Genomic DNA, 13,794 nt, shown 5'->3' with positions numbered 1-13,794 from the left:
CAACAGTGAATAGCAAAATATATGATTCTTTAACTTTGGGGGCAAGTAACTGCTTAAATGGATGTAATAGCATTCTTTTCATTCTGTGCTAGCTGTTTGCTGAGGACATCTTACCAGTAGGTGACTTCCTTTGCATTTTAAACATTCAGAACAAGTCAGTGATATTATGTTATTTGCTATCATTACTAAAAGTAGGCAGTTAGCAGTGTTAGTATGTGCTTCAGGTATACAAAAAAGGCTATGAACTAAATGTACTTTGTAGAATCTCTGATGCGAAAAATATATAGCAGGAAACAACTGATGTTTATGAGATAAGTAAGAAAGTAAGTGAAATAGATTACATACTGGAGTTGACACCTTGTTAAGCTTGACATTATTAATAATTAAAAGTTATGACCTGTCATGCACTGGACAGCCTACAGTAATTGATTTCCAGAGATGGTATCCTAAATGAGAGGAGGATAAAATTAGAAGCATTTCTTCATACGGCATGTTTTAATTAGACGTGACGTTTTAAATGTAGTAGATTTTATCATTTAAATGTAAATAAAATACTGACACTCATCTGGGGAGTTAAACGACTAGATCATCATGCCCAGACAGGTCTGATGTGGCTTTATAAGCATAGAGTATTTGAAAGCCAGCCTGATAAGGGCAGACTCAAAGTTAGCTTCCAAGTAGATGGAGTCCTCTTGCTTAGGCTCTTCTAAACTCTAATTCCTACGTGATGAGAAGCTGTTTCTAAAGAAGAAAGGACTGTGAGAGTTATGATGTATTCGATAACAGTATGCTTATTAAGTGCCTGTTTGTTATGTTAGGTCTGCAGGGAAGTCTATTTTTATTTGATTGGAAGCTAGCGTGGCACATAGGGTATGTATATATATGTGTGTGCAGTGTGTGTGTGCGTATGTGTGTATATGTGTTTTCCTGCTAAATTTATTTGAGGCAGCTGTTTTATAGCTTTTAGCTCTAAAGTTATAGATAAGTGTGTATTTGTTTGACAGAAGATTCGAGAACCCCGCATACTGCCAGTACATGTAAAGCTTGGCTAAGCAGACGCATCAGGAGCAAACCATTTGTGTTCGCCAATCTGTCTCAGCAAGTCCCAGGGCCACTATCTTGCTAGAAGCCACTGTGTGCTTTTGAAAGCATGAAATTAGTTTTATACTAAGCACATGGTTTCTCATTTAGCAGCTCTTTTTATGGCAATGGTCAATTTATGCTTCACTACCATGATTTCGGAGTTCTGTCAAAGCTGATAGCTTCTGCTAAGGTGTCTCTATGAGATAAATTTTTAAAAAGCAGAGGGAGGGGGAGGACCTAATTAGATCCTCAAGAAGAGACTCTTAGCTTCAACCCAGTCTACCTTCCTGAATACACTGTCGTTTCTCTAAAGTTCCTTTATGCTGTTTGATCCAGGACCAACAGATTTAAAGTTGCTAACATTTACCACTTTGGATCTTACTTGACATGTGACATCAAAATAACTGTGTTCCGAAATGTAAAGTATTTGTTCATCTTTTTGCAATGCATTTGTAGAAAACCACTCTATTAGTGCTGACCATATTGTGTAATTCATCATTAGGCTTATCTGCTTGTTTGTTAATACATCCTAGGGCACGGTGGGAGAGAGTGTAAGGCTTTTATATATTGTGTAGTTGATATAAAGCACCCATACTTCATTGTACATATATGTACTACGAGGAAGTTTAGTTAAGGAATAAAATTAAATAGTCTGAAGATACATTAAAAATTTTTAAAAATGTCTTCTTTCATACAACTGCCTCATCTTGAAAAGTAAAAGCTCTCAAATGCTAAAATTATAGAAATATTAAAAATAGTTTTTGTTTCCACAGTGATAATAGATGAAATGTATATGCAAATGTGGTGAGAATGTTTTACTTAGCCTTTTCTTTCCATCAGAAAATAACCCTTGTTGAAAGTTTAGCCAGTCATAATGCATTTTGAAGTAGAGGTGATCAAAATTAACTCCCAAGACATTTAATGAAATATTTATTCTTATGTTTATTCTTTGCATGGCAGAAATAAATCTATACATGTGGATTAGGGAGCACGTTGAAATGGTGCTATTATACTTTTTCTTTCATATGGCTTTGACAGTGGAACTGAAAACACTTCTGAAATCTTGAATTTCATGATTTTTTTTCTTGTTATTCCTTGGATCGTTGCCTAGGTTAAGCAGTTTCGCATGATTAAGGATTCAAGATAAAATGTTGTTTATTGAAATGCAGGGATATATTATGTGCCATTATAATTAGAAGATTTTCTGTTTTTAGATGAAGCATAATTTTAAACAACTTATTTTTCTTCTGTCCCTTTGGGAATGTCATGTCACAAGTCATCATCAGATGGTTAGGGGTATTTCATTTTAGATTTTGACTTACAAATAAGTATCTCATATTTCTTACTTCCCTAAAGCCCATGAAACAAATTGGGTTTGTGAGTTGAGAATTAGAAGGTTAGAAGGGCATTGAGATTTTTTCTCTTTGAAATTCCTGATGATATAATGGGTTTAGTAAATGAAAACTTTAAAAAAGTTTTAGAATGTCAGAATTCTCTTAGAATAGTGAAACTTGTCATATTAAATAGATCATGGAAAATTCACTAGAGGAAGTGAAGGATAATTTAGCATATCTGCCTGAAGTCTTAGTAGCAATTTCTCTTTCACAAGAAGTAGGATTTAGAAAGTTTCATGAGGATGTGAGATTCTCATGAATCTCAGTGATGTACCTGCATCTGTTCACTTTTATATCAAGAGATAGCAATCTACAGTTTCCTTCAGCAGATTTTAAAAATGATTAGTTATGAAATATAGCAGATATAGTAAGCCTGCTTTAGTTGAGAAACATGATTACAAAAATCAAAGTACTCTCCAAGTTCATTGAGCTTTCCCACTGTATACATTCAGTAATTAGTTTGGACTATCTATATACTCTGTTGTTTATTTTGAGGTATGTTGATGTGGTGATGAATACTTTTTAATATAAGTATGTCCCATTAAATATTTGGGACATTCTTGTGCTAAAAATTATTCATTGTTTAGCTGAAATTCAAATTTGAGTTAGTGTCCTGTATTTAATATGTGAACCCTACCTAGTTTCTATATAAGAAATTGAATCTCTAATTATTACCTAGAAAATCAGGTCTACCAAGGCTAAAACGGAGGCTTCACTTTTCTGTAAAAGCAGTCGATTTCTACTGTTCGAGTTTATGCCAGGAAACTCCTATGATAAGAATGTTTCCACTTGAGAAACTTAAAGTGGTATAAAAAGTAGGATTGATAGAGCAGAAATCATGAGTAAGGATATGAGAACGTCCATGTAATTACTGAGATAAAATAATAAAGGCAGCACATTAAATAATAGCTGTCAGTAACATTTTAAATAAATCATGAGAATTGTACAATTAATTTCCAATTGTTATAGCCCCTTGCCAACTAGAACATTTTCAGGATTTTTCTCCCTCAGTAGGTTTGAGATGCTTATAAATTAATTTTGTTTGTTGTAGTTAAGATGTATAATGAGAAGTCCCTCCCTCAATGCCGCCTCCCCCCTCCATCTAGATTTTATTCAATATTCATTACCCTTTTGATTTTAGGACTCATATCTTTTGACTGCCATTTCCTAGGTTTCTCAGGAAGGCAGAGTAACTTGCAAACTTGACTTAGAAGGACGCTTGGATTATTCAGTGTAACACAGCTGAGTAAAACAGAATGGAGATTACATTTATTGTGGACCTACTATATGCCTCATAAAGTATCAAAATATTTATAGACAGGTTTTTATTGAATTCTTATTAAAACTTTATAATATATTAACATAATGCCCATTGTACAGATGCTAAGCTATTTATCAAAAACCCTGTTCCCAGCCTAGAGTTACTCTGTCTTGGCTCTGAATGTCACTCTTACACAGGAGAATAAAGGCTCATCTTCCTTCATCTCACCTAAGGTTGTCTTGTAAAATTCTCTTCACTCACTTAGCCTTCTCCATTACCTTTCTTCTCTCTTTTCACTTCTTAATATCTCCCTTCCCCCACCACTGTTTTTGTAAATATCCCCAACAGGAGTGACTAGACATCAGTATATAATCTGATTCTCAAAATGAGAGAAAACATGTAGAACTGAGTCACATATACTGTAATAGAATTTTGTGTTAGGCTGCCTTGCAGATGATTAGTCAGCAGGGTAGAGGTAATATTTGGAATAATTTCTTCAAGATGCCCTTTTTGTACCCAGTCTAAAATGCCACCTCAGTTCTCCCTCTGTCAGTCACGTGACATGTCAGACCAGGAAACCTATTTTGAGCCCAAATGGATCAGTTGAGTGTGAGAGCAATTAACCCAAGTTTTAGAAATGGGTTAACTCTGCTAGCCCAATAAAGAACTGTTTAGTAAATCATATCTTCTTTCAGTTAAATGGTAACTCCCTTGCCCCCATGATCTAGTTAGTTTCTCAATGTCTGTTGTCCTAGGACAAACGATAATTTACTTCCAATTTTTTCATGTGTATTAATGGTATACCTCTATTTCAATCTGATTATTTTGGATCTCAAAAGATATTTTTTTTTGCTTCCCATCATCGATCTGTTTTCTACTTTTGCCTAGTCATAAATGTTACTATATTATGCATTACTTCTAATTGTTTCAAATAATATTGGTGGCCTATTTCTGGTATCTAAATTGTACTCTTTGGGAAAAGATTCTGATTCCTCCTTACCTTAAATCTCACTCTAGTCTCCATATCAGCTCCAATGTCCTCCTACTTATATCAGTCCTATCTGTCTGCGTGGTCTGTTTGTTATGGCAAAATACCAATGTGAATCCATAATCTAACTCTCTTCACTAAATACCTTCAAAAAACATTTTTTTCTTTGAAATTGTTCTCAAATTTTTAGAAAAGGCACTGGTGGGTGAGTAAAAGTTGCTAGTAGTTTGACAGACTCCAATTCTCTTAATTTCCTAAAAGGTGATATTATTCAATAGCTATATTTCCTTCACAAATGGCAATTGAGTAATAAATAGATGCCTCCTGCAGGGAATGCCTATTCTGTCAGAGTGAGGAGACTTCTGTCTTATTCCATCCAGGGAGTCTGCAACACCACTGGGGCATTTAGCTGAACATGTTTTTGCTGACATTTCAAAATTGGTATGTGGATTTCACTTGGAGATCTATGGTAATTCTAGTTCTATTTTTTTTCTCTGATTCATTCTTTGGTACTGTTGATTTTTTAGAATATGATAGAGGAAATGGCTTTATATCTGGAAACCTTCTGTTTCTTCCAGGAAGTCAAGTTGGTATTTATTTACTCAAGTATTTTTTTTTGTGAGGGGGGTGCGGGTACTGGAAAGGGGAGCCTGAATTTTGATCAATTTCAAAATATTCAGGAGGAAGCAAATTCAGAAATGAATCTACAGGGACTAATTTTTCTGGTATTTGTCTACATTTTATGTATTTTTATTATTGTATAATGGGTAATACTGCATTCATAATAAGTTAGTTAACTATTGCTTAACTGGAGCTTTTAGATTTTGTATACTTTAGGTACACAAAAATTTTTATGTAGATTAAGGGGAACAAGCAGTGGATGTCACTCTGTGTACACAGTAGTTAGAAATCCTTTAATGGGTTATGAATCATGCTTTAAGGAAAAAATATGGATGGCTTGGAAATGATTTCTAACACTCGTTTCTTGCTTTAGAACCTTTATATGTATATACTCATTTAATCCGTATAACAACCCTATAAGTAAGTACTGTTATACCTGTTTACAAGTAGGGAAACTGAGGTATGGAGAGGTTAGGTAACCTGCCCAAAGTCATGCAGGTAACTCAGCTGGGATTTGAATCCAGGCAATTGGGCTCCAGAATCCATGCTTTTAACCACTGCCCTAGGTTAGCTTTCTGTAGGACATTTAACAGAATCTTTTTTGATATTATTTTGTGAACAAAAGAGAAAACTGTTGACTGAGTGATAGTGTACTTTAGTGGATTTGTAACTGGTTGAATGCCTATACCCAAGTGTACCTGGCCAATATTAACCTAAAGTGAAGCTCCAGGACTCTGCAATGACTTGGTGAAAACATTGATGACCTGGTCTTTAAATTTATAGATGATATAAAGCTGAGATAATAAATACATAGGAAAATAATACAATTATAAATCTTGATACCAAGGCCACGTCCTATACCAAATAAATCAGAATCTCTGAATGCAACCCAGAAATCAGTATTTTTAAAGCTCCCAAGGTGATTCTAATATGCTGCCCCAGTTAGAACCATTGTTTTAAAAAGATGGACAAACTCCAACATGGTCAATTTCAACTACAGTACATGGAAGAGGGAGCGAGAAAAGATATAGGAAATGTAAACTCATGTATGGGTCAAAACCATGATATGATTTATCCCCCACAATCTTAAATGGTATCTTAGGTGGGATTAGAAGAACTATAACATCTGTAACAATGAAGTTTGTTCAACTGTCAGAGCATGCCTGGAGTTGGAGAAATGCAGAGAGCTTAGGTGCTTTCACTTGAGAGTGATCACCATGGCCAAGGTGCACTGAATACTTTATCAAGGAGAAGAGATCATTAGAGGATTTATTATATTAGAACATTTGAATTATAGTTTTTAATAAAGCTTTCAGGTAAAATTAAGATGAGTGAATGGCTTTTCAGGAAGGAGGATTTTCACTTGAACTTCCCAGTAGAGCTGTCTGAATATGAAGGGATTCCTTTTGGGGACGTAGTGTACATCCTTCATTGGTGGTATTGAAGCAAAAGGCAGAATGTGACTTAGGTGTGTGATAAATGAGGATAAGGATGGCATGGATGGTTAACGTAGATGATCTTCCAGCTTCAGACTGTATAATTCAATGAGCATGTTAAATTAATAAGGTGATATAAGTGACCATTTGTTCATTACATTAGTTCTGCATCTAGCAGAAGCAGAAGAGCACAGTGATTATGGGAGGAGTTCCTGTGAGGTTCAAAGCCTAGCTCCATCACAACTTAGCTGCATGACCACAGGCAAATTGTTTCACCTTAGAAGTCTCCGTTTCCTCGTCTGTAAAACAAGAATAATAATAGACTCCACTGCATAGATTTGTTGTAAAGATTGAGTGAGAATAATGTATATAAAGTTATTTGCATGGCAAGTTGAGGAAAAATAGGAGGAATATGGTATAATCAGAAGTTATCACAGGAAAAGCTTAAAGGTTGCTAGTGATGACTTTATGGTTTGGCATGTGGTAGCTACTCAATAAATGTAGCCCATTATTATTTACAAATTATTCTTCTATTATAGCTGTCTTCTAGTAAAAATTAGGGTCTGAGAGAAAAAACCTAAAGCAGGTAAGTATTGGTGGAAGACATGGGGCTGGAGCAGAGGAGACCCAGATGGAATGACACAGCATGGAAGGCTTTGGGTAGGTGGAGGCCACATAAAGAACTGGGTCTGAAACTATCAAACTCTTGGAGGAAAACATAGGCAGAATACTCTGTGACATAAATCACAGCAAGATCCTTTTGGACCCACCTCCTAGAGAAATGGAAATAAAGACAAAAATAAACACATGGGACCTAATGAAACTTCAAAGCTTTTGCACAGCAAAGGAAACCATAAACAAGACCAAAAGACAACCCTCAGAATGGGAGAAAATATTTGCAAATGAAGCAACTGACAAAGGATTAATCTCCAAAATTTATAAGCAGCTCATGCAGCTCAATAACAAAAAAACAAACAACCCAATCCAAAAATGGGCAGAAGACCTAAATAGACATTTCTCCACAGAAGATATACAGACTGCCAACAAACACATGAAAGAATGCTCAACATCATTAAGCATTAGAGAAATGCAAATCTAAACTACAATGAGATATCATTTCACACCAGTCAGAATGGCCATCATCAAGAAATCTAGAAACAATAAATGCTGGAGAGGGTGTGGAGAAAAGGGAACACTCTTGCACTGCTGGTGGGAATGTGAATTTGTACAGCTACTATGGAGAACAGTATGGAGGTTCCTTAAGAAACTACAAATAGAACTACCATATGACCCAGCAATCCCACTACTAGGCATATACCCTGAGAAAACCATAATTCAAAAAGAGTCATGTACCAAAATGTTCATTGCAGCTCTATTTACAATAGCCCAGAGATGGAAACAACCTAAGTGTCCATCATCGGATGAATGAATAAAGAAGATGTGGCACATATATACAATGGAATATTACTCAGCCATAAAAAGAAACGAAATTGAGCTATTTGTAATGAGGTGGATAGACCTAGAGTCTGTCATACAGAGTGAAGTAAGTCAGAAAGAGAAAGACAAATACCGTATGCTAACACACATATATGGAATTTAAGGAAAAAAAATGTCATGAAGAACCTAGGGGTAAGACAGGAATAAAGACACAGACCTACTAGAGAATGGACTTGAGGATATGGGGAGGGGGAAGGGTAAGCTGTGACAAAGCGAGGGAGTGACATGGACATATATACACTACCAAACGTAAAATAGATAGCTAGTGGGAAGCAGCCACATAGCACAGGGAGATCAGCTCGGTGCTTTGTGACCACCTAGAGGGGTGGAATAGGGAGTGTGGGAGGGAGGGAGATGCAAGAGGGAAGAGATATGGGAACAGATGTATATGTATAACTGATTCACTTTGTTATAAAGTAGAAACTAACACACCATTGTAAAGCAATTATACTCCAATAAAGATGTAAAAAAAAAAAAAGAATTGGGTCTGGGAGGGAAAGGAAGGGAGATTGTGATAAGGGATGGGAGAACTTTACTGCTTATAACTCTTCATCCATTTCCATCTATTATTTCATTTGATCCTTACCATAACCCTGAGAGGTAGATAGCGAAAGTAGTATTTGCTCATTGTACTGATAATAAACCAGCACCAACAAAAGGGTAAGTGACTTGCTAAAGAGAACAGAACTGAAAGTCAAACTTAGACCTTTGAACTCTTCACTCCACAGCTTCTGTACATCACACCAGCTTCTTCTGCCTAGTTCTGTGCGCAGCCCAGCTTGGATGTTTACCTTTTAGTGAGGACTCACCAGTTGACTACAACCAATGCAATGAAGTTTGGAAATTAAGGGAATGTGATCAGTGAGTTGAATTTAGTCCAAGGTTAAAGTTTTAAAGCTTTCCTGTTGGTTGGAAGACAGCTTCTAAAGGTTCGAATGATAATTAAAAGCTCAAGAAGTAGCCTTACCAGTCAATGATGTTAACATTATTATTACATTTTATAGGATCTGAGTACTTGAAGGGCTTTCTGTGTACTATAATTAACTATCCTTAACACATCTCATACTAAAGGGCAAGCTGCTTTAAACATGGTATAACAACCCAACAGTTAATAGGAATCACCATATGTTAAACATTTAATGGTTCAGTGAGTTGGGGGAGGAGGAAGGGTAGGAGACTAAAGTTTGTACTGTGATTTCAGAAGAGCTAAACAGTATCTGCAAAGTGGAGAGAGAAAAGGTGTGCTGTGAGGGCTTCCCTGGTGGCGCAGTGGTTGAGAGTCCGCCTGCCGATGCAGGGAACACGGGTTCGTGCCCCGGTCTGAGAAGATCCCACATGCCGCAGAGCGGCTGGGTCCGTGAGCCATGGCCGCTGAGCCTGTGCGTCCGGAGCCTGTGCTCCGCAACGGGAGAGGCCACAACAGTGAGAGGTCCGTGTGCCGCAAAAAAAAAAAAAAAAAAAAAAAGATGTACTGTGAATTATATTTTAGGCGAAGTTGTAAGTCTTCAAAACAAGTATCAAACAAAACAGATAGTTTTATAAATTATTCTACATATTCTTCTTTCAATAGATTATAAGCATAGATGAGCCAGTTAAAGTAATTTTTCAACTAATCAGAACCTTTAATTATTAGCTGTAATTGCCACAATTATGCTTCTTGCTGACCGAGGTATTCTGTTTACTTTTCTTATCCCATTTGAATATGTTTATAAAATGTAAAAATAAATTAAATAAGGTATTGATACATTTCAGGAAAAAGCTCTTTACCTAGAGTTAAGCATTTCTACATCCAAACCGTATGCATATTCTATTATTGTACTTATCACAGTGCATATTAATTATCATTTTAATATCTTTCTCCTCTACTAGATTGCCTTGAGGGTAGGAAATGTGTCCTAATTTGCTTAAGTATGTGACTGTCAATGCAACACTTGGCACATAGTAAATAATATACTTTAAACATTGACTAAGGGATAGGACACTTGAATACAGGATCTGTGAATTCTTGTGAAGAACTCTATAAATTACTTGATATTGCTGCTCATAAAAATATTCATTCTTTAATTAAAATTACCGTGAGATACTCTTTTTCTTACCTCTCAGATGGGCAAGGTCACAATGAGTTAGCAAGTATGTGGTGCAGGGGAGCACTCTCTCACATTGGTGGATGAGGTGTAAATTGGTTCATGTATTTGCAGGGCAATGGGGCAATAACTACCAAAACTTGAAATATGCATATCTTTTGACCTAGTAGTTCCACTACCCCAGATCTGGTCAACATATATGCTTGCATATGCATACAAAGATACATAGAGCAATACGTTTTCTTGCATGTATCTATATACAAATGCATGCAGGATTTTATTGAAACATTATTTGTAATAAGAAAATATAGAAAAAAAATACCCAGCAGTAGGTGATAATAATTATGGTTCATCCATGTTGTGTGATATTGTCTTAGCCTGGGTACTGTAGAGACTGGCTAGCTTATAAAGAACAGAAATCTGTTTCTCACTGTTTTAGAGTTGGGAAATCTGAGAACAGGGTGCCAACAAGGTCGGGTGAGGGCCCTCTTCCAGATCCGAGACTTCTCGTTGTGTCCTCACGTGGCGAAAGGGTGAGATCTCTATGGGGTCTCTTTTATAAGAACATGAATCCCATTCACGAGGGCTCTACCCTCATGACCTAAGCACCTCCCAAAGGCCCCACCTTCTAATACCATCACATTGGGCATTAGGATTTCAACATATGAATTTTGGGAGCACACAAACATTCAAACCTTAGCAGATACTATGCAGTGATTTAAAATAAAGTACATCTACCTACTGTATAGCATAGGGAACTATATCTAATCTCCGGGATAAAACATAATGGAAAAGAATATAAAAAAAAGAATGTATTGGGACTTCCCTGGTGGTCCAGTGGTAAGGAATCTGCCTTGCAATGCAGGGGACACAGGTTCAGTCCCTGATCAGGGAACTAAGATACCACATGCTGCAAGGCAACTAAGCTTGCACACCTCAACTAGAGAGCCCACTCAACCTGGAGCCTGCGCGCCACAACTATAGAGGGAAAACCCACATGCCACAACTAGAGAGAAGCCTGCGCACCACAATGAAGAGCCTGCATGCCGTAGTGAAAGATCCTGCATGCCTCAACGAAGATCCCGAGTGCCGCAACTAAGACCCAACGCAGCCAAAAATAAATAAATCTTAAAAAAAATAATAATGTGTATATGTGTATAACTGAGTCACTTTGCTATACCGCAGAAATTAGCATAACATTGTAAATCAACTATACTTCAATTTTTAAAAATTAAATAAAATACAGTACATCTATAAGAATTGATATGGAATAATGTACAAACATAAGTAAAACAAACAATATGTTTGTGTAAAAGACATCTGTGTTTGTGTGTTTATATGTGTGTGTACATATATATATACATACGGAGAGTGGGGGGAGAGAGAGGGAGGGGGAGGGGGGAGGGAGGGAGGGAGGAAAGGAGGAGTAGGAGTGGAAGAGGAAAAATAGAGAAAGATGAGGTAAATGATTTCATAGGGGGACTGAGGACTGAATTCAAAGTAGAATTACTTTTGTGTCGTTTGAAGTAGACTTTGATTTAACTATTATACCCTTTCATACATTTGAATTTTTAAACATATACATAGTTTACTTTTGAGAATAAGAGATCTATTCATATAAAAGATGAAAGCAGTGGAGAGAAAATGGAAGGAATATGATGCGATCAAAAGTTATCACAGTAAAAGCTTTTAGGGTTGCCAGATGATGACTTCATGGTTTCTAGCCACAGTTAATGGATGGGAAAAGATGTAAAGCAGAAGCCATTTCACCAGGTAACTGGATGATGATCCAGTCTGTTGCCCTTTGTCCTCCTGAGTATCTGCTCCCTACAAGTTCAAGGTGAAAAGCTGGTGTTTGGTCAAGTCCTCAGCAGGTGTTGCATTGACCCTCTATGACCATTCCCAGTGTCCAGCCTTTGGCTGACTGACATTGTGTTTTTCCTTCCAGAACTTGCTAGAAATACACTTCTCAAGTATTCAAGCTCGAACACAACCACCTGAGTGTCCCTCCTGTAAGATCCTTCCACTCATCTACCTCCTGAGTGTTCATATACAACACCAGGGCCTTAGGGGATTTCAGCTTTGTGAAAAGAAAACTTCCAAAATACCCCAAGGCAAGGCACACTACCGTATTAAAAGGAATGGAAGAGAGACCAAGACCACTTTAAAATAATAGTAAGGCATGCCTTAAATCCACAAACATGACAGTATTCAATGCTGCACTGAGCTCACCCTATTGTGTAATGGGTTGGTTTTTTAATGTCATACATTTGGTTCTCTGTTTGAGAAACTCATAACTCTGGGTGATCTTACCTTTGGGGTTGAATACAAAGTCATGATAAAATGATGGGCAGTTTATTATGAGTTCCCTTGCTTTTAGGGGTTTAATGCTGAATTTGAATATTAATTTAACATTCCCACCTAGTTAATAAGAGTCAGGGTCAGGGTTTGAACCTGTGGCTGCCTGATGCCAAATCAGAAACCCTTAACAGTCCCCTTCACAGTCAACTCATTTGTGGTAGCTGTTTAAAGACTCCCCATTACCTGCACAGTAGACCACAAACCCCATTAACGAGGGTTCTTAAACCTTTAGAAAAACAAACTGAAGAGCTTTTAAAAACACCCCCATGCCAATGATTCTGATTTAATTGATCAGGGCAGAGCCTGGGGATTCGTACTATTTAAAAGCTCCCCAACTGATTCAAAGGTGCAACTGGGACTGGGGAAGTCTCCCAGAGCCTTGTACACCTGGCCCTGTACAGCTAGTTTGCCTGCTTTGCCAAAACGCTGCTTCCTGACAGCTCTTCACAGCCACCCTACCATCCAGAGCAGACCACCATTAGGCACTAATATTTACACAAAGAGATAATGCCTACTGAGGAAAGAAACTTATTTGGATTAAGATCTCTCTCTCTCTCCCTCTCTCTCGCTCGCTCTCTCTCTCTCTCTCTCTCTCTCTCTTATTTTCTCTCCTCGTAAAAATGTTCAGCGTTTGTAGTTTCAGTATTATCGTTCCTATGCTGATTCTTGGACACTTCTTTAAACTTATTAAAAACTGTCTAGTGTGGAAAGTTTGTAAGGCATCTTTCCATGCTCTATTTCTGCTGTAATTTTTATGAGAAAGAGAAAGATGAATATTTATAGAATATTAGCATAGGGCAACAGGAATTGTGTCCAGTTAGTTCAGCCAATTAGAGCACGGGCCTAGTGAGACTAATACCATGGCTTTCCTGTTGTCTAGTTGGCTACCTCTTTTGTGCAAAACAGGAACAGTATTAGCCAGGTCTGAACATTACAGCTTGAAAGCCAACGTATGCATGTTTTCTTGAAGAAATGGATGTATTTTGGTTTCCTAAATGTGTATTTCTAAAAACTTAATTTATTTTAAATAATGATTTCCATGATGAAGTCTGAGTTACATTTTTACAGT

General features: G+C 37.0%; 1 protein-coding gene across 1 annotated transcript in view; it reads left to right on the top strand.

The window, feature by feature from the left end:
* The window catches only part of ZNF385B (zinc finger protein 385B), a 334,017-nt gene that overhangs the window by 24,946 nt on the left and 295,277 nt on the right, over positions 1-13,794 (top strand). The window lies entirely within an intron of this gene.

Source organism: Mesoplodon mirus (assembly GCF_964341445.2).
Source record: "Mesoplodon mirus genome assembly, chromosome: 8".
Classification (NCBI taxonomy): Eukaryota; Metazoa; Chordata; class Mammalia; order Artiodactyla; family Ziphiidae; genus Mesoplodon; species Mesoplodon mirus.
The sequence above is the reverse complement of the archived record's forward strand: the minus strand, read 5'-3'. Positions and strand labels throughout refer to the sequence as shown.